Source organism: Octodon degus, unplaced genomic scaffold, assembly GCF_000260255.1.
Source record: "Octodon degus isolate 3935 unplaced genomic scaffold, OctDeg1.0 scaffold00015, whole genome shotgun sequence".
Taxonomy (NCBI): Eukaryota; Metazoa; Chordata; class Mammalia; order Rodentia; family Octodontidae; genus Octodon; species Octodon degus.
In genome coordinates, this window is record NW_004524591.1 from 14,818,132 (window position 1) to 14,841,304 (window position 23,173).

The 23,173-nt window shown below is 41.5% G+C and overlaps 1 protein-coding gene across 3 annotated transcripts in view; it reads right to left on the reverse strand.

The window, feature by feature from the left end:
• The window catches only part of Osbpl3 (oxysterol binding protein like 3), a 175,474-nt gene that overhangs the window by 92,816 nt on the left and 59,485 nt on the right, over nucleotides 1-23,173 (reverse strand). The window lies entirely within an intron of this gene.

Sequence of the window (23,173 nt, forward strand, 5' to 3'; positions counted from 1 at the left end):
TTTTACCTGAGCAGTTATGCTTGTAATCTTATTGGTTTGACCATAGTTTTGTTCTATCTCATGCCCACTGGTGAGTTCTCATGTTTCCTACCTTGAACCTGCCTCACTTCCTGGTTTTGCTCTATAAAAATCCCTAGAAAAGCCAGGCTCCTTGGCAACCAAGTCAAGTCCCCTTCTGTGCCTCTCTCAGACAGAAACTTTCTTTCCCTTAATAAATATATTCTGGCTTAACCTCTGTTGTTCCTAAAATTAATTCTTCAGTTTTAGAGAACATGAACTCATCCCAGGTATCTTTCAAGTTGGGAGTTTCTTTCCCCTGTATCAGTATCAAATATCATTCTCAGACACAAATCATCTGCAAATGATTTATCCATACAGAGATTCCAGAGCCCTTGTGCTAACCTCTAATAGAGTCTGAGAAGGAAAAGATGCATTACAACTTCCTCTAATTGGAAATTCTGTGTGGGTGGATTTTCATGTAGCCTTACAATATAATGGCCTAAGAACATTAATATGGAAATTTAAATTGACACACATACACACAATCAGTACTGTAAAAAATCCAAAGCCATAACGAGAAACCACATTAAACTCCCTATGATAGCTAAAAGAAAAACAGTAACAAAAAAAAAAAAAAAAGACAATAGCTAATGTTGGAAAGAGCATGGAGATATTGGAGCCCTCAGACATTGATAATAGAACCAACAATGAGGGCTGGCATAGTGGTAGACACCTGTAATCCCAGTACTGGGGAAGCTGAAGTAGGAGGAGCACTATGACTTCAACACCAGCCTGAACTATATAGTGAGCCCCTGTCTTAAACAAAACAATGGTACAAGTATGTACAGTTTGACAGTTTCTCAAAAATGCAAAGGGGCGGAGATATAGCTCAGCAGCACAGTGTCTGTCTAGCAAGCACAAGGTCCTGAGTTCAATTCCCAATACCAAAAGAAAGACAAAGATGGAATTACTATATGATACAACAATGTTCATGGTCAAAAGTGGAAACAACCCAAAGGTACATCAACTGATGAATAGAGAGACTAAATCTGAGAAAAAAATCTAATAGAATATTACTTAGATAATAAAAAGGATGAAGTACTGATATACATTATAACTTGAGAAACGCTGAATACATTACCAAACAAAGCAGACATAAAAGACCACATGTTATTTTATAAATTTCTCTTTATATATCCAGAGTCAGTAAATCCATAGAGACAGGAGGCCAATTAGTGGCTGCCAGAGATGGGAATTTGTATTCTCCAAGGTTTTTGGAAAATATCTTCTTAAAAAACAGTGTAAGACATATAACAAACACTGCAAAAGAAGCAGAATTTTCTATAGTAGCATATTAAGGATTAAAACAAAGATAACTTATAAAGTATATACTATTTACTGCCAAGCAAATATTGTTTCCTTTAATTAACAAGGTTACCAAAGTATTAAATTTATTTTATAGAGAAAAAAACAAGCATCACAGCAGCCAGGTCGCTTTCCCAGTCACACAGCCAGCAGGAGGCTGAATCAAGGTACTCTCCCAGCCTTCTGATCATAGTATTGAAAACTGGCCCCCACCCAGCATCCAGCTGTGATGATAACAGCTGCGGTCCTATGCAGGAGAGCTGGGGAGCTGGACTAGAAAGACTGGGGGTGAGTGACTGCCGAGATGACACACCATACCTTTCTAGATGCAATACAGGTCTCCAAAATGCCTAAGTATCTGGAGTGGGGAAAGACATGGATGGACCAGGGCAGTGACAGGCGTAGCCCTGACGCTTGCTGGCTGGGCTGCTTCCTGACACCTCTGGAGCAATTCGGGAGTACTGTCTTGATGGAGAGTTCCCCTAGTCCAGGGAGGAGAAGCCCTGGAATCACACCACCTTTATCCACATCCCTGAGTTAGGGGTAATGAAGCTGTTTAGTTTTGGGATTCAGAAAGTCAAGGATTTTATCAAACACATTAAATTCAAGTAAATCTACAACTTTCTCATCCATGTTAACCACAGTAAGAAAAATTACATCCAGTCCATCCAAGTACTAGTATGCACATAGTCTAATTTTAACAGAAGAATATTATACAATTGTATAGAAACAGGCTAGTTAGGATGCAAAACTTTTGGTTAATTATTAAATAGTCAAATCTGTTATGTTTCCCTTGACATTTAGCTCTTTAAACTAAAATCAGACCAATGAAAGAAAATGTCTAAATTTTAGAAAATAAATTAAAGCACCCATAGTCAAAGAAGTTCACTGCAATGTTACTACCATCTAATTTATAACTCTCTCTCTGTCTCTCTCTCTCTGGTAGGTTGAAACCTACAATAAATAAGACCAAAAGCAAACAACGCCGACCTCTTCGTAACATTCACTCTTCTTACTGGGACATGATTAAGTGTACCTGGATTAGGAGCAAACTGATCTAGTTATAAACTGCCAAGAGGTGCTGTAAAGATACACTACTAATTTGTTTAATAACCATGTTGGCTGTGCTGTTTGAGAAAGGCAAAAACAACTAACCCGGTGGAAGCCAGAAAAGACTGAATGAATAAATATATGTGTGAACGTGTGTGTGTGTGTGTGTGTGTGTGTGTGTGCACATATGTGTGTCCATGTGAATATGTACAGGTTACATTGCTATGACAACATATCCACAGTGGATTAGGAATATCAACAAACAACACCTGCTTATGTGTGCAAGTTATTTTCTGTTTGTTTGGTTTGGGTGTGTGTTGGTTTGGTTTGGTTTGGTTTGTTTCTCTTCAGGGCTAAGATCCTGATAAACAAGAATACAGAAGAATGTGAAATGTGAAAAAGGGAGTGAAGTGAGGACAACAAAATGAGAGCCACTGTGCCAAAACAGAAGGACATAACCCTGTCTTAGAAGCAACAGCTATAAAAGGCCATGTTTATCTTCTGACCCTGCCAATCTCACTTTGGAGGGGACAACTACTTGGGCTGAGACTATTAGTAGGCCACATCTGAGTCTCCTGGAAATTGGCGCTTATGCTCAAGGTTTCTGCAGCACATCATGCCTGGCTCTCTCACCCTTCAGAGGAAATAAGAATCCATAGCTCCTCTCACATCCACATCCTCAGCAGAGTCTGGGACTACTGCCCCGGGAAATACATCTGCTTCATCCCCCAGCACCTACCTTCATGCTAGTCTCTATAAAACTTTAGCTAAAATGACCAAGGGTGGCTTAAGTTCTGAGAAAAGCACATGCTTAGATGCAACAAAATATGGAGGCAGCAACAGCCTAAGACTGAGGGACCCAAAGAGTAAGGGTGGTCACTTACAAAGAAGTAATTATTATGTCCACCCTAGAGGACTCTGCAGGGATGGGCTGGTTCACCACAGGGAACCAACTGGCAGGAGCCCCAAGAAACCTCCATGGAGGTGTATATTCTATGCCAAGTAGCTGTTTCATTGTGCCGACCTACATCGATGAGAAATTCTCTAAGAAGTGGGACCAGGATCCCAGGCTACTGATTCAAGAGTCTGTGCAAGAATGAGGTGGGTATCCATGAAGTTTTTTGAGTGTTTTTACCTCATCCACTGACCTCGAATGGAAGATGTCGAACTCAAGAGATTCACTGGTTAGGAAAAAATGCAATAGCTTCCTGATCACAGACTTCAAAGAGCTTAAGGATGATAATTTCATTTCCACCTAGTTTTTAAAATGAAGCACAACTTCCATAGAGTAAAATTAACAGATCTTAAGAACACATACAGAATGTTACACTGGCAAGTACACAAGCCTCACTCAGAACACTGTGAGCCTTTGAAGAAGGGTCCTTGGCCCCAGGGGTTGATCCCTGAACAGGGCTGAGCACTGCATCCTTGCCAATGTGCTGGAGGGGTCAAACAGGCTCCAGAGCTGCTTTTTTATTTCCTACCTGTAAAGAATGTTTGATGTATGGCAGAATTTAGTTTGAGATCTCCTTTCATGTCAATAAATCATCAATTTGAGAAGGAAAACTCATAACTCCCTTTTCTCTAAATCATAGAGGCCATCAAATTAACCAGGTGTGAAAAGCAGATACAACTTAGGCCAATTGAAAAATGTCCTTCTGGGACCTCTGAAATGATCAGGTTCCTCTCTCACCACTGGCACTCACCTATGAGAAGACCATGGGCCAGGCCCTGGGTGAAAAACCAGTGTTGCAGTTAAAAGTCAAATGGTGATAAGTCATGCAAACATGTGGCAACCTAGGTCTTCCACAGGTGAAAAGTGGATGGATTCCTACCAAAAATGGGGAACAATTAGGAACTATGGTTTTGCCAAGGCTGATTTGTAACTTGTTTTGTTTTGCTTATATGTTTGTTTTGTGATACCTGGGATTAAACTCAGGACCTTGAACTTGCCAGGCAGGTCCTTATGCCACTAAGCTATATCCTGGCCCTGTAAGTTACTTTTAAAACAAATGTCACTTAAAAAAGAGATTATCATTTGGGAAAAATGGCAAGAAGACATGTACATACCACATATGAGCCTCTGAGAGAGCTAACTAGGGTTTGCATTGGTGCTTCCTTATTACAAACACTGGGCCTGCCATGTTGGCCCTGCCCCAGGGGCTCACTAAGAGGGCAATTGAGACTGGGCGTAGTGATGCACACCTGTAATCCAAGCTCTTGGGAGGCTGTAAACAGGCGGATCACTAGAGTGTGATTTGGTAGTGAGACCCTGAAGACACCGTAGACCCTTCCCCAAAATAAAAAAAAAAAAACCCACACTGTACCTTGATAATGTACTAGTCTTTGGTTTTCATGTATAAAATGGGGAATAATAATATCCACCTGTCAAAGAATGGTGAGAATTAAATGAGAAAATTAGTATAAAGTGTCTGGCTTGAACAGAATGGACACTCAACAGACATGAATTCCATTTTCTCCTTTCCTGGCATATGCAGCACAAGATAAGAACATATACCCCTCCCTCAATCAAAAACAAATGGACTCCACAGAATTTTAAAACCTTTATGTCTTCTAATAGATTAACATTTCCCCAAATCTGGAACACAAGTGTGAACAGACTATTTTTAAATCATTAAAGCAGCATGCTTACTTTGGAAAAAAAACAAATGCAAGATAAATGCCACATAATTCATCACCATTGGCTGTGCAAAAAGCAATTTACTGATAACTAGTAGATTGGAAACTGATAGCTTCTTACCAGCCTGTTAGGCTGAAGGTCAGCATGCATACACTTACTTGACCAGACTTGAGAAACAGATTTGCTTTCATAGTTGGAAATAACTCTCATGAAGACCACAAGGCATGTAAGTTTCAGCAAATTTGCATTTCCCCAATAGAACAAATAAATAAATTCCATTTTCAATTAATGCCAAACATTATAACGGGATACTTATTTCTGGTAAAAGGAATTATTCTAATCTTAGATATTCACCTTTTGGAAATGGCCCCTCTAAAGCACCTTGATTTTAAAAATATGTATTATATTAATAATCAGAAGTAGGCCTTTGATTATTTGGCTCAAAGAATATCAGACCAGAGAATTAGAACCAGTAGTTTCTGGAAATAGGTTCTAATTACTATAACTTCAGACACTGATAAATGGTCCAGAGCCCCACATGAAGCTCTGGCAATCTGCCTTATCAATGGTCTGGTCAGGGAGCCACTATGTGACTGTGCTTGGAGGTGAACCATGAGGGTAAAGGTGTAAACAAATCTGCACTCCCATATCTCAGCAGCAAGCAACTCCTAACGGCATTTTGCACTGCAATCTCCTCTTGGAAGGCACAGCTCAAGAGCTCAGTAACTGTGTTCGCTTCGGCAGCACATATACGAAAATTGGAATGATAAAGAGCCCAGTGATTCAAGCGCTTACTCGGCTGGCAGGTGCCTGCAGAATGCAAACTTCAACGTCCTCCTTCCCAGCCCTTCAGAGGCCACTTCTTCACAGAAGAGCATAGTGTTTGCTCAGAGCTCATTGAGAAATACATGTGGATGCCAAGTGTGAAACGTAGAAGTTTCCATAAGACTGTGCTTAACAGTAGCACAATGCTAGTTTGTGTTTAAAACACTTATTTGCCATTACTGAGTAAACAGAACAAAAAGTATAAAAATACCTATCATTCTATAGAATCAGGGAACCCAAGAGGGAATTCTAGCCGCATTTCTTATGCAAAGGAAATTTCTTAACACCAGCGGATGACCACTGCTTGAACACATCCTGTGATAAAAACACAACACTCCACTTCACTTGCTTAAAAAAAAACCTCCCCTAGACAGTTTCTCATTATTTAAAATTTAAATTTGTCTACCATTTCCATGCCTGAGATTTGCCCCCTGGCATCATATAGGACAAGATGAACCATTTTGTCACCATAATCTGCACTGAAAACTTTACCCTTCCCACCTCCCATCCAGCAAATATTTCCTTCTCCAGACCACAGACGTCTATTTTTATCAGCCATTTCTCATCTGACAGGGACCCTCATGTGCAATTTTCATTACCACACAGCTTGTAACATTCCCCAGATTTAAAGACAAGTTGCAGGGTTGTCTAGCCAGGTAGAAGAGAAGACAATTAAGAGACAAACTTTGAAACTCATGTCATTTGCTACTCAACATATTATGACATGAAAATTTCATGCCCACTATTTGTTTGGTACTGGATGTAAGAGCTACAACTTATCAATGTCCACTGCCTTTTGATTTATTTGTTGCCTATTCCATCGAAACAATCTGTTTGGTACTTGTAGGTTTTCGCTTGCCTACTTGCCGGGCCTCCCAGAAACAGTTAATGCAAGCACTTAGGTACTGCATACCTCACTTGCCCTGCACACCCTGTGACTGTTAACACTGTTTGCCTTGGCCTTAGAGAGCCCTCAGGTCTCTTTCTGACCTCAGTATCCTCACAGCTCACTAAGATTGTTAGGGTCACAAGGACTGCTGAGAAGCTAGGTTTCCTTCTCAAGAGAATGCCTTTCTTTTTTTGACAGAGTTCCAAGATTTGACATATTATTGTTATTATTATTGTTAAATTATCTCATGGAGTTTTTTGTTATTGTTGCTTTTTGTTTTTTGTTTTTTTAACTGGGAACTGAACTCAGGGCCTTACAATTGCCAGGCAAGAACTTATGCCACTAAGTTATCTCCTCAGCCTTTTTTTTTTTTTTTTTGTACTGTAGATGAACTCAAGGCCTTTGCATTGAGCTGTATTCCCAGCCCTTTTTCTGTTTTTGTATTTTGAGGCACTAAGTTGCCTAGGCTAGCCTCAAACTGTTGATCCACCTGCCTCAACCTCCAAGAATGCTAGGACTACAGGAGTGCTCCCACATGTGGCTTCTTTGTGTTAATTTTGACCCATGTCAGGATATTTATGGGCAGTGATGTGCACTGGCTGGCTTTTCCTTAGTTGCAGCGCCTCCGGGCGCCACAGACATGTGACCCTGTCTTTGCTCATCAGCCATGCTGCAAATGGTATGCTCTCCAAGCATCCAGGACATACTCAGACAAGAGTACCAAGGACACTGAAGGCTTCTCCATAGCCCAACATTAATGTGTTCATTTATTACCATTTCTGCACACCTATCCTCCAAGCCCTTTTAAGTTCTCATAACTGTACAGCCATGACCAGCTTCTCAAAGTGTCCAAATATAGTTACTTCAAAGTCTTTCAGACCTCTACTTAAAATTCAGATTTTTCTCCACTTTAGATGTTCTGGATCAGAATGTCTAGAGAAAGGCATATATGTTTAACACATTCTTTGGGGAAACTTTTATGCCCAAAAAGTGTGAAAAACTCTAATGTGGCCAGTAGTTCTCATCCCTTCTCAACCTGAACCAATCATTTTAGTTGTGTCTATAATGTGGCAGATGGTGGGAAGCCAAAACCCTCTTTCACTATCTTAGACATGTGTTTTTCAAAGAGTAGTTCTCATACCAGCAGCAAAGCACTTGTTAAAAGGCAGAAGTCTCAGAACTCACCCCAGACTAAGGCCCAGGAGCAGAAGGAAGTGCCTAGTGATCTGTTTTCTAACAAGCTCTCTAGGTGATTTCAATGCACAGGTCTAACTACCATTTTACCAGCTAACATTTTAACCACAGCACAGTCTTAAGACCTCTGGTGTGTATTTCTCAGGGGATTGGAGGAGATCCTGACTTATTTCTGAGGCAAATTCTGTCTGGCTACTACTTACGTGGAGTATGGTAAATGTCAGGTACATTTGCTGCCATCCCCCTTCCCACACTTAATCACCATGGCAAGTTTTCTCAAACAGCCCTCCAGAAAACTAAGAGGCAGAGCTAGTAAAGCAAGTCCTATGTTGCTAAGGCCCATTCTGGAATGGTGGGTGGGTGTCAATCCATGAACTACCTTATCCTGACTAGGACCTCAACTTCATAAGAGCACCTGGTCATAAAGGTCAACACACGTGATCTGTCCTTGATGCTCCATAGTAAGTATGTACCTTCCAGGACTTTGCCAAATATAAATTGTAACTTTGAACTTTGTATAGTACAACTGAGTAGTGGATTAGAACTCTGCACATTAAATTATATAGGAAACTTTTTTAAATGCTGGTAACTAAGCACTATCACAAATCTATGTGTTATGTTATGCCTATACACCCACACGTGATTCTCATGTAGACCCAGGGATAGAGGTTGTTATTAAATAGGCTTTTTAAAAAAGGTAATATGTGTACCTAACTCAAGCCAGATCATCCAATTGTAGAGGTGGCAGAAGTATACTAATCTGATCTTTTCTATACTGTCCTCTGGGGCCAGGGAGATAGCTCAGTAGAATAAGCACTTTCATCCCTGGTACTGCAAAAACAAAACAAAACAAACAAACAAACAAACAAAAAAACAGTGGCTGGGGAGATGGCTCAGCAGAATAAGTGCTTCCCTGGCAAGTGCAAGGGCCTGCGTTCAGTCCCTGGTTCCACCAAAAAAAAAACCTATAGGGGCAGAGGAGATGGCTCAGTGGAATAAGTGCTTCCCTGGAAGCACAAGGGCCTGAGTTCAGTCCCTGGTTCCACCAAAAAAAAAAAAAAAGATAAACAACAAAAAAAAACCAGATGCTATATATACTGGCCTCTGGGTTTGTGTCCCTGGCCTATGACAAAAGAAATTATTCTAAGGAAAGAAATAAGGGCCAGTCATAGCTCAGCAGACTAAAGTGCCTGCTTAGGCAGGCACAGTCACCAGGGTTCAATCCCCAGCATGTTGAGCTGGCTCCACCCCCAGGGTGCACTGAAACAGTGACTGAGACTGGGCATGGTGGCAGTGCCTGTAATCTCAGCAATTGGGAGGCTGAAAACAGGAGAGTCACTATGAGTCCGATCTGTGTAGTGAGACCCTGTAAACCCTGTCCTGAAAAAAAAAAGAAAAGAAAAGAAAACTTCCCCTTTAGAAAATTAGTTGAAAACAAATCAAATAAGATTAATTCTTTTGACTCTTGATATTTTGTGGAAAAGCTCCACACCTAGGAGCTTATCTTTTCTTTGTGCGTCTGGTTGGGATATATGTTTTCTAATGTTTTCCAGTTTTTGATCACTTTCATTCCTGATGTTATTTCTACAGACATTATTCTAACATGTTTCTGCAATTTTCTTGTGGGTCTCCTTGATTATGAGCCTGTCAGTACACTCTTTCAGTTCTCCTTAAATACAGTGTATTTATACTGTATATTAAATATGTACATGATTTAAAAATATATATTATTGCTTTAAGCATATATTTGAGGAATATAAAGATATGTAAATATACTTGGTTTTTTCATCAGAACAGTTAACAAATATGAAGTTGCCATATTTCTGGTATACACTCCAGTCCTTATACGTAGGCACAATGCAGCAGATCGCTACCATTCACTCACCTTACAAAACTGAAACTCTGTACCCAGCCCTGACAATCACCATTATACTCGGCCTCTATGTGTGTGACTATTTTAGATATTTAACATAATGGAAATCATGTAGTATTTGTTCTTCTATGACTAGATGATTTCACTTAACACAATGTCCTCCGGGGTCATCCATGTAACTGCCTACTGCAAGATGTCCTTCTGTTTAAAGGTCAAACAGCAGTCCTTTATATGGGACTACGCTTACGCATTCATCTTCTACAGACATCTGGACTGTGTTTGCTACTGTGGACGGTGCTGCAATGAACATAAAAGTGCTAAGGCTGTCTTAACTTTGCAGTGCTGCTTACTGGTTCTGCTTTTTTCTTTCCCAGTTACACAGGCAATTACTGAAGTTCTGCCCTCCATTTACTTCTTTCGCTAAGATTTAACTCTTAGCGATCCAACCCATGTTAATGGTTTCAGAAAGGCAGCTCTCTACCATCCTGCCCTTTACCCTCCTCCTGTGTCCATCCAGCTGGGGGGCTGGGCAAACACTGGGGAGCTACACCTGTAAGGGCAAGTGGCCATCCCTTCATGCTGATATCTACTACTGACTTCTTGGACTGTCTTATGCCACAGTCGTCATCCAACCATATTCCCTCTCCCGGCTCCCTAAATACTGCCCCTTGTAGCTCTTGCTGGCACTCATCTCACAACCTCTGATTTGTTGTATTTTCTTTTATTCTCAAAACTAATATCCATTTTAGACACCCATTAGCCTTTGTAATAGAATCTACTTTTCCTCTCTTGTCACTTCAATCTACCTTATAATCCTTCTCCAATTCATTTTTTAGGTTCTCTCCTGTTGCAAATTCCCGATGATTGTAGGAAAAACAAAAGTTGCAAGGCCTACCATATCAAAACTGTGAGTATGTAGTCATGCTGAACTTGTTTCGGACACAGATCTCCTGGCATTACTGTACATTACTAAACTGTTCAATTGTTGCTTCAACAAGAAATAGACATAGATCAAAGAGCTAACTTTGCAGGGTTCTATGATGTTTGACTAGAATACAGTTTGGTTTCTTTTTTTTGGTTTTTCTTTTGTTTTGTTTTGTTTTGTTTTGTTTTGCAGAACTAGGGATTGAACTCAGGCCCTTGCACTTGCCAGGGAAGTGCTTATTCCACTGAGCCATATCCCCGGATCCAATATTACAGTTTAGCTGGTGTCACTTGAACTCCATCTCCCAAACTTCACACATGCATACCCCATACCCTATACTCTCCCACCGCTGTGCTTCTCACCTTTGTCCCAGAGTTCTTCTCCTCAAAGCACCCTCCTTTCTAGCCCACAGTACCTCTCCCATCAGTGGAAATTTCCTTAGTCTTCTCCACGAAACCTTTTCTCACCCCTTCCCCCGTCCCAAATGGTTTTGTTTCTCTTTTGGATTCCTGCTTTGCTTTTGCACTATCTGAAAGTATTAGTCATGTTTCCTGTATTTTGAGTCACTCTTTGTACCCTGACTGCTAGATGTTGAGTCTACCGTTTACTTGCAGACCACATTTTACTTATCATTCCACTCTGTAGAAAAGTTACTTACACATATTGGTTACAAGAATTGTTAATCCAGGACAAAGTTGTTCGTGTGAGCCAAGTATTGCCACAGAGCCTTCCTATGTTCCTGTTCCCTGGACTCATTTAGGATTGTAGCTGCATTCCAGAGTATTTTAGGGCTAAAGTGTTGTTAGCAGTAAGGCACTTGCCTACTGCCAAGAAAGCAAGCAAGCAAGCAAGAATGAACTTCCTCCTTTTCATGTGATCTCCTTATCATTATTAATCTTTGGCCATGACAGGCATTACTTCTTTCTTTTATTCTTTGACCTATCTGAAATGTTTTCAGAGTACATGACTACATCTAAAACATCTTTCTTTGGGGACTTCAACTCCTGGTTCCATTCACTTTGTATCACTTGTCAAACCTCCTTTGTTAGGTCAGAAAGAAAACCAAAGATGATATTCCCTGCATAATTTTTTCACTCTTCTTAAAAATTGAACAATTTGCCAAAAAATAAAAAAAAAAAAAGAGCCGGGGAGATGGCTCAGTGGAATAAGCACTTCCCTGGCAAGCGCAAGGGCCTGAGTTCAATCCCTGGTTCTGCAAAAAAAAAAAAAAAAAAACCTCTAACAATTTATTAGAAGTCAGCAAAATCAGACTTTCAATGGGTAATTGCTATGGTTTATGTCTAGTCTTTCCCCAAAAGCCTCACACAGTGATAGGGCAGGCTTCTAGGGTTTGTGACTAATTGATGGCCCAATGTTGGGATTGTGGATGTGAGTGCTATACCTGCCCTGAGGCAGACAGCCTGAATGCAGTATGAGAAAGGGAGAAAGGCTTGCTCTCTGCCCAGCTCCTATCTTTTTGCTCTTGCAGCTTTTGTTGTTTTCTGCCACCATGAACTGCTGCCCTGTGCCACGTGCCACTCAGCCTGGGAACCAGCCAATTATAAACTGAAACCTCTACAAACTGTGAGCTAAATGAACATTTCTTTCCTTAATTTTGGGTATCAGGTATTTTGTCCTAGCAATAAAATAAAAATAACCAAGGCAGTAATTATTTAATTAAATCTCTGCTCATTTATTCGTTCATTTTTGGTACCTGGAATCAAACTCAAGGCCTTATACTTGCCAGACAAGCACTGTGCTGCTGAGCTACATCCTGGTCCTCAATCTCCTTTTATCAAGACACTTGGCACTCATTCTAGAGCTGCAGAAGCATTCTAATTTTTTTGAGAGAAATCCAATGTCCTATCAACATCCAAGTTTTAATGTTTCAAGTTTGCTGTGCTGTCCCCAGAGGTTATACAATGGCAAATAGCTACAGGTATTGTAACCAACTGCTTCTTTGCTTATTTGCTTGTTTCTTAGCACTTGTGATTAAACCTGGGTCCTCTGCACTGAGCTACATTCCCAGTCCATTTTAATTTTTTTTTTTTTTAAGACAAGGCCTTGCTGAATTGCTCAAGTTGGGCTCAAACTTGCAATTATTGGGGCCCAGGAGATGGCTCAGTGGAATAAGCGCTTCCCTGGCAAGTGCAGGGTCCTGAGTTCAATCCCTGGTACCACAAAATAAATGAATAAATAAAAATAAAATAAAATAAAAAATTAAAAAAAAACTTGCAATTGTCCTACCTCAGCTTCCCAGCTTACAGGCATATGCTACCATGCCCAGCTCTGGGTATTGTTTTTGTGAATTACTAGAGCTTGTCTCATCTCTTACTAGTCTTATCTTTGCTATACCTAGGGTTCTCCATTTAAGTTTTAATGTTTCTTCCTTCCCACCAAGTTTCAGCTAAACTCTCCTGATCAGATTCGGAAATCTCTTGTAAAACACACTTGTTCTCAAAAGATGGCAAGAGCCTGCCCTGCAAACCTAACTCTGCTTGTCTGCTTGTCTGTGCTGTATGATCGCATGGTCTACTGCCCCCAAGTCCTTCAGATTTCCACTATGACTTAGTACCCATGATACAGCTGAAGTTTCTTTTGACATTTAGTAAGTCTTTACCCAAGTCAGACAATAGATAGATCTACTTAGTAGGTCTGACATTTTGATAAGTTTTCATCCATATCTTGGCTTTCAGGCGTCAAGATCTAGGGTCTCTTCTCTAACGACACACTCTCCAGTTTCAGGTGCTCTCATGGCCATCTCACACATTCCCACCTTCTCTGCAGCTTGGCAAGCACCTTGCTACCAAGTGCTGCCAGTGAGAGATGAGCAGAAGTTAAGCTTCTTCCAGGTTACGATCCTAAAACAGAGAAAAATGTGTGTTTCCCATCCTTTCCTCACTGCCTCAGGCTAGAAGATGGTGACAAATGGAACCAGAAAACAAAGCTACTAGTTGAAGACGATAGTATCTCCATGCCAGCACAGAGAAATAACCATATCTGGACAAATACATGAAAGAAAAATAAAATTTGATTTTGCTAAAGCCACTTAATTTATCAGGTTTCAAAGTTGTCATTGCACATATTGTAGGCCCTGAGAAGGAGCACGCCTGCAGATTAAATCTTGTGGGTCACTTCTATGCCCCTCGATGCTAAGCAGCCAACCACCGCTCCTTGGTGGCTTCCTGGGCCAGCAGCACAACAAATCCCTGTCAGTAATGATTTTCAACAAAGCTACTGTTTCTAGGTTCTTAATCTTTGCTATCCTATCTGAAATAATCCCAAATTCTCCAAATAGGACTGAAAATCTACTCAGTCCTGAAAGGACTCTTCATCTTTCTCCCCAGCCAGCAGGACAGCCTCCTTCATGCTGCATGTGTCACCCATGTGGGATGACTGAATGTTCTCATGGGGGCGGTTGAGTTCACAGGTGAAGCAATACTCCCTCCATTCCTGAATGGAAACAGCAGCAGCCGTCTGTGCTCCTCCGACAGCACAGCGACCTTTACTTGTTCATCTATGTCTCAATCGAAGCACATAGGCAAACGCAGGATAATACGGGAAGCCGTAATACAAGACAACACCAAGAGAGCAGCTACACTGAGAAAAGGCCAATCCAATTTGTCTCTCTAGAATACCACTGGCCACTGCTTTGCTTCCTCCTCAGAAGAGGAAACAAAGTGGCAGAGGTTTAATTGAAAGAGGAAACCACTCTGATCAAGAAGATAAAATATGCTTAAGTGAAACAGGCTAGATTCCATCCAGGATAAGCCTTCTCAAAGGAGTGGCAGCAGTAAAAGGGAACAGACAGAGGGCTGCAGCTCTGATCACAAGGGTGAAGAGGTAGCCTGCCAGAGCCTGAAGCAGGGTGGGACCTGGCTAGGAAGAGAGGAATGTGCAGGGCAGCTTGGAGGCTGGGTGGGAAGAGCAATTCCTATGATACAGCCCTTGGCAACCCTGGGGAGCTTCTCTGACATTCCAAAGGCCAAATCCTCTGGCCACCTAGGAACCAAGGGCTCAGCAAAGATCCTGCGTGAACAGAGGGACAGCACACGGCCAACCCATGATCGTGCATCCAGAAAGGATAGATTTACCCTACAGAACAGCTTTCTTTCATTTTAATGTTTAATTTCACTTGGGTATCTAATGTCAGACCTGTGTCTGCCGCATCTAATTTACACCAAATGAAAATGCAAAGCAGGATGTGACTTAGCAGTTTAAAGGGTAAAAAGAGATAGCACCGCCCAAAAACTTAAAATAACATCTGGTGGTTTGAATTTTATCAGTGGGTGGGTGGTGCTACTCTCCCTTAACTGACAACTGCTTGCGGAAGCAGGGTAGTTTTAACAATTGGCAACCACACATAGCCAGAATTTCATTACTTATCTAAAAAGACTATCAACTGATTCACTAGGAAATGTGGAAGTGAATTCTATAAAACTTCTCTATCTCCTAGAAAAATTTATCCAGCACCTTTTCAGAAATGTAAAAATTCATATGATGACGAACAATGCTCCAAAAGCATGTTTACCACTCTCAAATAACAAGAAACAAAATACCCTGGCGGTTGACATATCAGATTTACACACTGCAAGTTTGTTGTTCACCTAGCTAATAGTCACCCTGAGCCTGACAATATAAGCTTAACCAAACTCTAATACTAAGGTCATGAGATCTGATTGGGGCACTGGGGGATCCCTTCAAAACTGCAGTGTCAATAAGTGTCTTGTAAAAGAATCAGTAATTTAATGAATGTAGATGGGGAGAGGAAGATATAGGAAGTTTTACTCTCTCTTGGAAGGACAGCTGCAGGAAACACTTTAAGTGTACATGCTGGAAAATATTGTTAGGAAAAAAATAAAAGGAAAAGGCAAAGAGAATGAGTTTTTTAAAAGGGTGGACTTTGGTAGAGTTAAAAAGGCATGTAAAGGGGTCAGGGATATAGATCAGTGTCATAAGCACCTGGCTGGCAATCCCAAGGTCCTGAATTTGATCCCTGGTACTGTAAAAAAAAAAAAAGGGGGGGGGGTTAGACAAATAGACAAGTTTATCCAAAACCATATAGGAGATATAGATAGATAGATAGATAGATAGATAGATAGATAGATAGATAGAATAAAAGTAACTTGAATACTAACATTCTTTTGTTTTTTAAAATTTTTCTATAACTATCTCATGACCTGATAGGTGGTAGGTTATTTATTAAATGTGTCCTGGCCTGTTCTCCCAACTACTTGCTAAAAAATATTTTTACTATAACTTGCTTATCTCAAGAATAGGAAAATATTCTAAAGTACTCACTTAACAAACTTAAAAAATCTGTAAAGATGGATCCTCACTCCTAAGAAGTTTACATCTAATGTTGATGCTACAAAAGAGTAGTAACAAGGGCCAGCCAAATAGCTCAGTGGATTAAAGCACCTGAAAGCAGGCTCAGGAGCCAGGGTTTGATCCCAGGCCTGCCGTGCTCACCCTGCCCCGGGGGTGGGCTGAGACAATGATTGAGACTGGGCATGGTGACACACATATAATCCCAGCTCTTGGGAGGCTGTAAACAGGCAGATCACTATGAGTCCAATCTAGTAGTGAGACCCTGAACACCCTGTAGACCCGTCCCTAAAATAAAAAAAAATAAAAAATAAAGCAACAAAAATTACAAATCAGTAAGAAAATCTATCACAAACAAAATCTAAGTCAGGGCTACCCAGATAGTTCAGAGGATTAAAGAGCCTGCTTAGGTAGGCACAGGGACTAGGGTTTGAGCCTAGGCATGCCATACCAATCCCACCCCCAGGGTGCACTGAGAGGTGACTCAGACTGGGCGTGGTGGCACATGCCTGTAATCCCAGCGCTTGGGAGGCTGAAAACAGGAGAATCACTACATGTCCCATCTCTGTAGTGAGACCCTGTAGACCCTGTACTAAATACATTTTTTAAAAAAGGAAATAATATAATAAAATTCTAGCCAGGGTCTAGCAAATTAATTTTAGAAATCAAATTTGGTAATCAGGACAGCTCACACTGAACTTCCATGTGTTGTACATTCTCTGCACTCACTGGTTGGGTCAGGGAGCTTAGTAAAGTGAGGACATGATTTTGGACCATTTTCTACACAGCACCTTTTATTAAAGGGCCCCGAGTGCTACGCGAGGCAACATCCTCTCGCTAAGAGCAGAGCAGGCCAGCCAGAGTGGTGAGTAAAGAAATGAGAGGCTCCCAGGGCCCAGGCCTCACAGCTTATTTATGAGTAACAGTGAGTAGATGGCACTGCTGCTTCCTCGTTACTGGGCAAGGAAGACACAGTTTTCAAATCTGACCACACCAATTATATCTCATCCTACATGTTCTTCTAACAAAGTACATCAACATGTACTTTGCGGCTCTGTGCTCCCTTCCCTTAAATATGGGTAGCTTTGTGCCTATAACAAGGCTCATGCCAAGTGACATTCATGCCTGTGTTAAACATGGCAATACAACTTTTACTGAAAGCTCTCTCATCTCAAGATGTTTAGCTTCAATTTGGCCACCATGATGTGAGGAAGCCCAAGCTAACCAAGGAACACATGGACAGGCCCATCCAGAAAAGAATCAAGACATCCCCACTGGTAGTCAGTATTATTCCTTGGACAAGCAAATAATCAGATCTCTGATCATTTCCATCCCTAGCCTTCTCATTACCCCAGCTGACACTAAATAAGAGAAGAAACTGGCTTTCATTAGAGTACTGTTTCCAAAATTGTGGCTGTGAAAGCTAAATAAAATCTGTTATTGTCTTAACCCACCAAGTTGTAGAAAGTGAGGATACAAATGAAAACATTCTTATCATACCCATTCTTGCAAAATGAAGAGGCCATTGAGAAAACCACTAAAATCACAACTGAGTATTCTAGGAACTGCCCTGGTAGGCCCCTCTAACGTAATGGCCTGTCTTATATTTAAAACTATTTCTTTCTTAGCAACTGATCATGAAACTATCAACTATAACTTTAAGACTAACTTAGTAAAACTCTTGAAGCTCACCAATCACACCTTGCCATGTCCCTCAAGCACTATTAATGTCAATGAGCTTTCTTTCAAAACAACTTTCACAAATTTCACTGCCATAATAAAACTCCCAACTTTTTCATTGTTCCTGGGTCAGCTCAGAGGCCACTCTTCCTGTGCTCCCAATTGCATCCCAGCTCAGAGGCCACTCTTCCTGTGCTCCCAATTGCATCCCAATTTGAATAAAATTTTTAGTTAGAGATTCATCTCTACCTTTATTCAACTTTGATTGACAGGAATAATGGCAGGAATCCCTAGCAGATCTCCAGGCTGGGCAAGCATGAGACAAAAGGTCAAAAAGTCTGATACTTAAATCCACAGGTACACCCACTTCTCGTGACCCTCAGGCCACAATCTCCTTCCCCAGAGCTTCCCATTCTTGCTATGTGGGTCCGACTTAGAAGAGGGCTCCTTGGCCAATACACCCAGGCACCTCTTCAAAGACCAAAGATGAAGCAGACACAGTGTAGTGTGTGGACCATTAGTGGACCAATGTTGGTTTGTACCTGACAGTAATAGACCACATGTCACCAATGTGACGTCAGAAATCTAACACCAGACACAAAGATGAAGTGACAAGCAAACCTCTTAATAGCCCCCTAAATATTTGACCAGACCTCAACGTTTTTCACATATCATTTGGCATTACCTCAAACTGTGGCTAACAGTGGGTTCCCAAGTGGCAACTGAGCCTCAGAGAAGTATATTATCTTACTAGGATCACAGGTCAGTCAGTAGGGTTCAACAAGAATTAGAACCTAGGATTGTTCTCTCCAACAAGAACATACGCACAACCAGAAAGGGAACTAAAATGAAAGTTCTAGATAGACACTTTTAAATATTTCTAAAGAATGAATTTATCATGAAATTAGAGTAAAAATCCCCATCCTTGTTCAATTCTTTAAGAACTTGCAGATTCTTGGGCCTTGGCCAGTGTTGTTTAGTGAGTCCTCCAGTGCAAAGTTCTAGTCCTGACCCTTTACAGGATTTCCAGAGGGTTTCTAGTGCCCAGAAAACAAAAAGGGTGCCAAGCAGGCCACATGGAAATCATGGCTTTATTGTGTCCATGGAGAAGTGATTGAGAGAGGAAGGAAAGAGGGGGGAAGATAGGAGAGCAAGTGATTAGGCACAAGTAAGCCCTGAATGATCATAGGAAGAAAAGTCTGCATATAGACCAGAGCCATGAATAGAATTTAGGTGCTGGCAATACTGTAGACATCTGTGGTCACTAAGCACTTTAAATGGGGCCAGTACAACTAGAAGTTGAATTTTAAATTCTATTTGATTTTAAACCAGTTACATTTACTTAGCCACCAACCCCAATAGCACAGTTTTTGACTATATTGTTCTAAACTACTTATTCTCTCCCCTTTTCCATTAGCACAAATGAACCTAGGAAGATTTCTACCTCCTGAAACCTCCCAAGGGTGCTCTTACCTCCGCCTCTTCTGAAAAAAATCAAAGGCTGGGGTATGGCTGAGTTACTACCAAGTATCACAACCAAAACATAAATGTATTGAATGACAGGCTACTTTCCCCCCATTAACTGTACCGTATGAGCAGAATGAAACAAAGGGTAAAGCAGACTACTGGTTTTATACATGAGGTCAGCAGGGATTTTTAGTAATAAGCCCAACTTAACCTTACAGGCACTTTAAACTGCCTCAGTACAGAGAAGAGGTGCCCTCCCAGGCTCAGATCCTCAGTTCACACAACTTCATCGGAAAAGCACTAAGGAGGGGTACCACAGAACTAACTGTGCGGCATTCTTGTGTCACTTAAGAATGTCTTATAAGGGCTACTCAGTATTAAGAGCCTGCAACAGAAAGCAAAAACCATGTTCTGGAACAACAATAAAAATGTTATCAGTTCAAACAATTATGAGTTACCAATTTTTTTAGTGGATGAAAATATTTATCATTTTCTAGTTGTTTCAGATGGCAACAAAAACCTACTGCCGGCCAGCTAGGTATCTTTTCACAGTGAGGAAGGGGAGGAAGGGGAGAAGTCTTTTATGAAGGTCCTCAGCTATTTATAAAGTCCCAAGAAGCCTCATAAAACTACCCAATAATTATCATTTTGTTCTGCAGGCAAGTTGTTCATTTGACAAGGAAATTCACCAAGAAAACAGCTAATTTTCCAACCTTCAAGTTTTTTGATAATCTGAGGTCTAATTTGCCAGCTCAAACTCATTTCAGCCACTGTCGAATATAGGAGACCAGACAATGAGGACAGAAGCCTAATTGACCTTCTCTGGCAGCACAAAGGAGGAAAACACCGAGCTGTGCTCCTTTAGCAAATGAGCAGGCACACTTCCATGCTGCAAGTTGCAGGGAAGAGTCAACACAGCTGAGATCTGGCTGTTTACCTGGTCACATACTAGGAAGCAGATGAATCCTGTGCTACTCTAACAGCTTGCTCCTGCATCTAAAGTGAATAAAAGCAAGATGCACCAAATGCTCAGGGCTCTCTGACCACTACAGGCAAGACCCTCCTGCTTCCTCTTTCAAAATTATCTGTATCTTGCCTTTAATCTCTATTTGCCCCATCTGCTTAGGCATTCCTAGCAAGCTGGTTTCCTACAGTCCAATAAGTCTACTCTTTGAGTAAATATTCTTAAAAGTTCCCCACTCAATACAGCATTTCTCATAAATTGCTAGCAGAGTATAAATTAAAACAATATTGGGCTGGGGAAATAGATCAGCAGTCTAAGCACATGCCTGGCAAGCGCAAGGACCTGGGTTTGATCCCCAGTACCACATGCTGAGCCGGCCCCAGAACCCAGGCACAATGCGCCAGTCACGAAAACCAGGTGCAGAGGTGCAAGCCTGTAATACCAGCACTGGGGAGGCTGACACAGGAAGATTACTATGAGTCCAAGCCATGTGGCAACTCTGTACCAAATAAACAAAAAAAAATTTTTTTTAATTATATATTAAAAATTGGCAATAGAAGCATTGTCTTTTAAAAATGAGGATGATCAGCAACGATCCCCAAACATGAAATATTCTCAAATTCAGGGAACATGGCACACAAAATATCTTTCAAAAAAAAAAGTATTGACCATGAAGCCCATAAAAGGTTAAATTACCAAAATGATAAGCCATGGTTAAAAAACAAAAAGCAAAAATAGATAAATAAATAAATAAATAAAACCCTAGTGGTTAAGGGTGCATCAATTAGATTTAAATAAGTAGGGAGAAGCATTCCTGGATAGGGAGCCTTTGGGGAAAAAGAGGAATTTCCTTGTTATCAGTTCCACCTTCTGGGCTGTTCAGTATGGAAAACACAAGAGGCAAGGAGGGAGGCGGCCTGGGAGATGGGGAGGTTGGCAGAAGAGCAGGGAGGGGACCAGCAGCCCAGGGCCTCAAGAAGCTCTCCCGCAAAGGGGCTGAAAAGGAACAAATGTGTGGAAAACAGCAAAGAGAAGAAGGAACAAGGCCATGACATGAAGAATCCCCGGAAGAAGACAGAAATTCCTCCCCTCACTGTGGAGCTGCCCCCCATCAACCAGATCCACCACAAAGTCCTGCGGGCCTGACGCCAGCAGCTCAAGCTCAGCACCAAAGGCCACAAACTGGAAGCATACAGGCAGCTCTATGAATATGCTTACCCACAGCAAAAGAATATTCCTAACACACCCCAGGAGGCCAGGTTCCAGGCATCAGGGAGACAGAAGAAGAGGTCCCTGGAAGGTCTAGAGGGAAGGATGTCTTCAGCAGGATCCAACCTTGCTGAGGTGGCCCTGGACCCTGAGAGGCAGCTGGCTGCCCTGGAAGAGCCCCTGCTCTCTATGAAGAGGTCAGCACGAGTGTGGTGACTGTGGCCATTCCAGAGTCTGTGCTGGAATCGCAGCCAGCGCAAGGAGGACTGTGATAGCAGAGCTGCCAGCAGAGGCCTACAGTGACAGGTGGTGCATGCTTCATGGGTGCAGCCTCCCTGCAGTCACCCAGGGTTGGGTGCAGCTGCAGTTCCATGCAGGACAAGCCTGGGTGCCTGAGAAGGGGCGCAGGAGCGCCCTGTTTCTGTTGCCCACTGGCACCTTCCCGCCACCCCACCTGGAGGACAACTTACTCTGCCCTGTGTCCAAAGGAATGATCTTAGCAAAAAGCCTGCAATGGGAATAGAAGGATAGATCACAGCGAACCTTTGGTATTTCACCTTTTGAATCACTTGCACTTCTGGAGTGGTGAGTCTAAGACAGAAACTATGGACACCCAGAGCCTTGTGCCCTCCCTGGCACTCTCCCAGCTTACTAGGAAACTGTTGGACCTCTCACCAATTATGCAGCCATGGGTGGCTCCAGGAAGGTGTTCAAGAGGCACCAAAGCCCTCAGTAGAGCATCTTCAGGTCCAGTGATGTGACCCATGTGAGAAGACAGACAGGGGCTGCCTATCTGGGTGCTGCAGGCAGGTGCAGGGACAGGGCTGTGGGTCTCCAACTTGGTGTCACCCACTTCATCACTGTAATGGGAGGCTGACAGCTGCAGCAGCTGTCCTGGTCGCATCTTCAGTCCCCTGAAAGGCTTGGTTGTATCCACCCCACCCTGCTCCTCCAAGCTATATTGTGTTATGTGTGTTAGCATATGGATTGTATTTGCTTTCTGTAATTATAAAGTAATGCACTGAGAAAAAATAAACAAATAAATAAGGAGAAAGCCAGGGGAAATTATAGAGATAGAGAATGTTAAAAGTATACCTCTTACTCAAAATAAATAAGCAATAAACATGTGTAGGTAAATATGGTAAGAGAAAGCATTTCATTGTCTATGTTATTGGCCCAGTGTGTACAATCCATTGTGCTTTCTAAACTATTAGTGATTTTCACCCCTTTTTGGAACCTAAGAGAACATATTCTCTCATGATACAGAATTACTTTTCAGAAGATTGGCACCTTCTTTTCTTTTTGTTCAATTCAAATAAAATCAAACTGAATGTCTCACTTTTAACACTACCTTTTTTAAAACTCAGTCTCACACAATTATTCTACCCGAGGTTTATCTACCCAGCCTCTGTTCATCATTCACTACATGTACACATTGACACTGGCTTTTTTCTAGTTGTGATTTCTGAGCAATATTATGTTTTTTCTTCTAAAGCTTTTTTCTTTTTCTAAAGTAACGAAGCACCACTGAACTAAAAATAAAAGTATTATTTTTCTCATTTGTATGGTTTGTTTTATTCAGCAATCTCAGGTTCCTATATAAGCACTTCATCAATCTTCTTCATTCTCAAATCCTCTTTTCTCTGGTTCTATGTTAGCTGTTGAGAAACATTCAAGGTGAGGAATCTGCCTAATATCACTCCTCCGGACTGTTATCAAGTATGGAATGCAGAAATTTCCTGCGAATATAGGTAAGAAAAAGT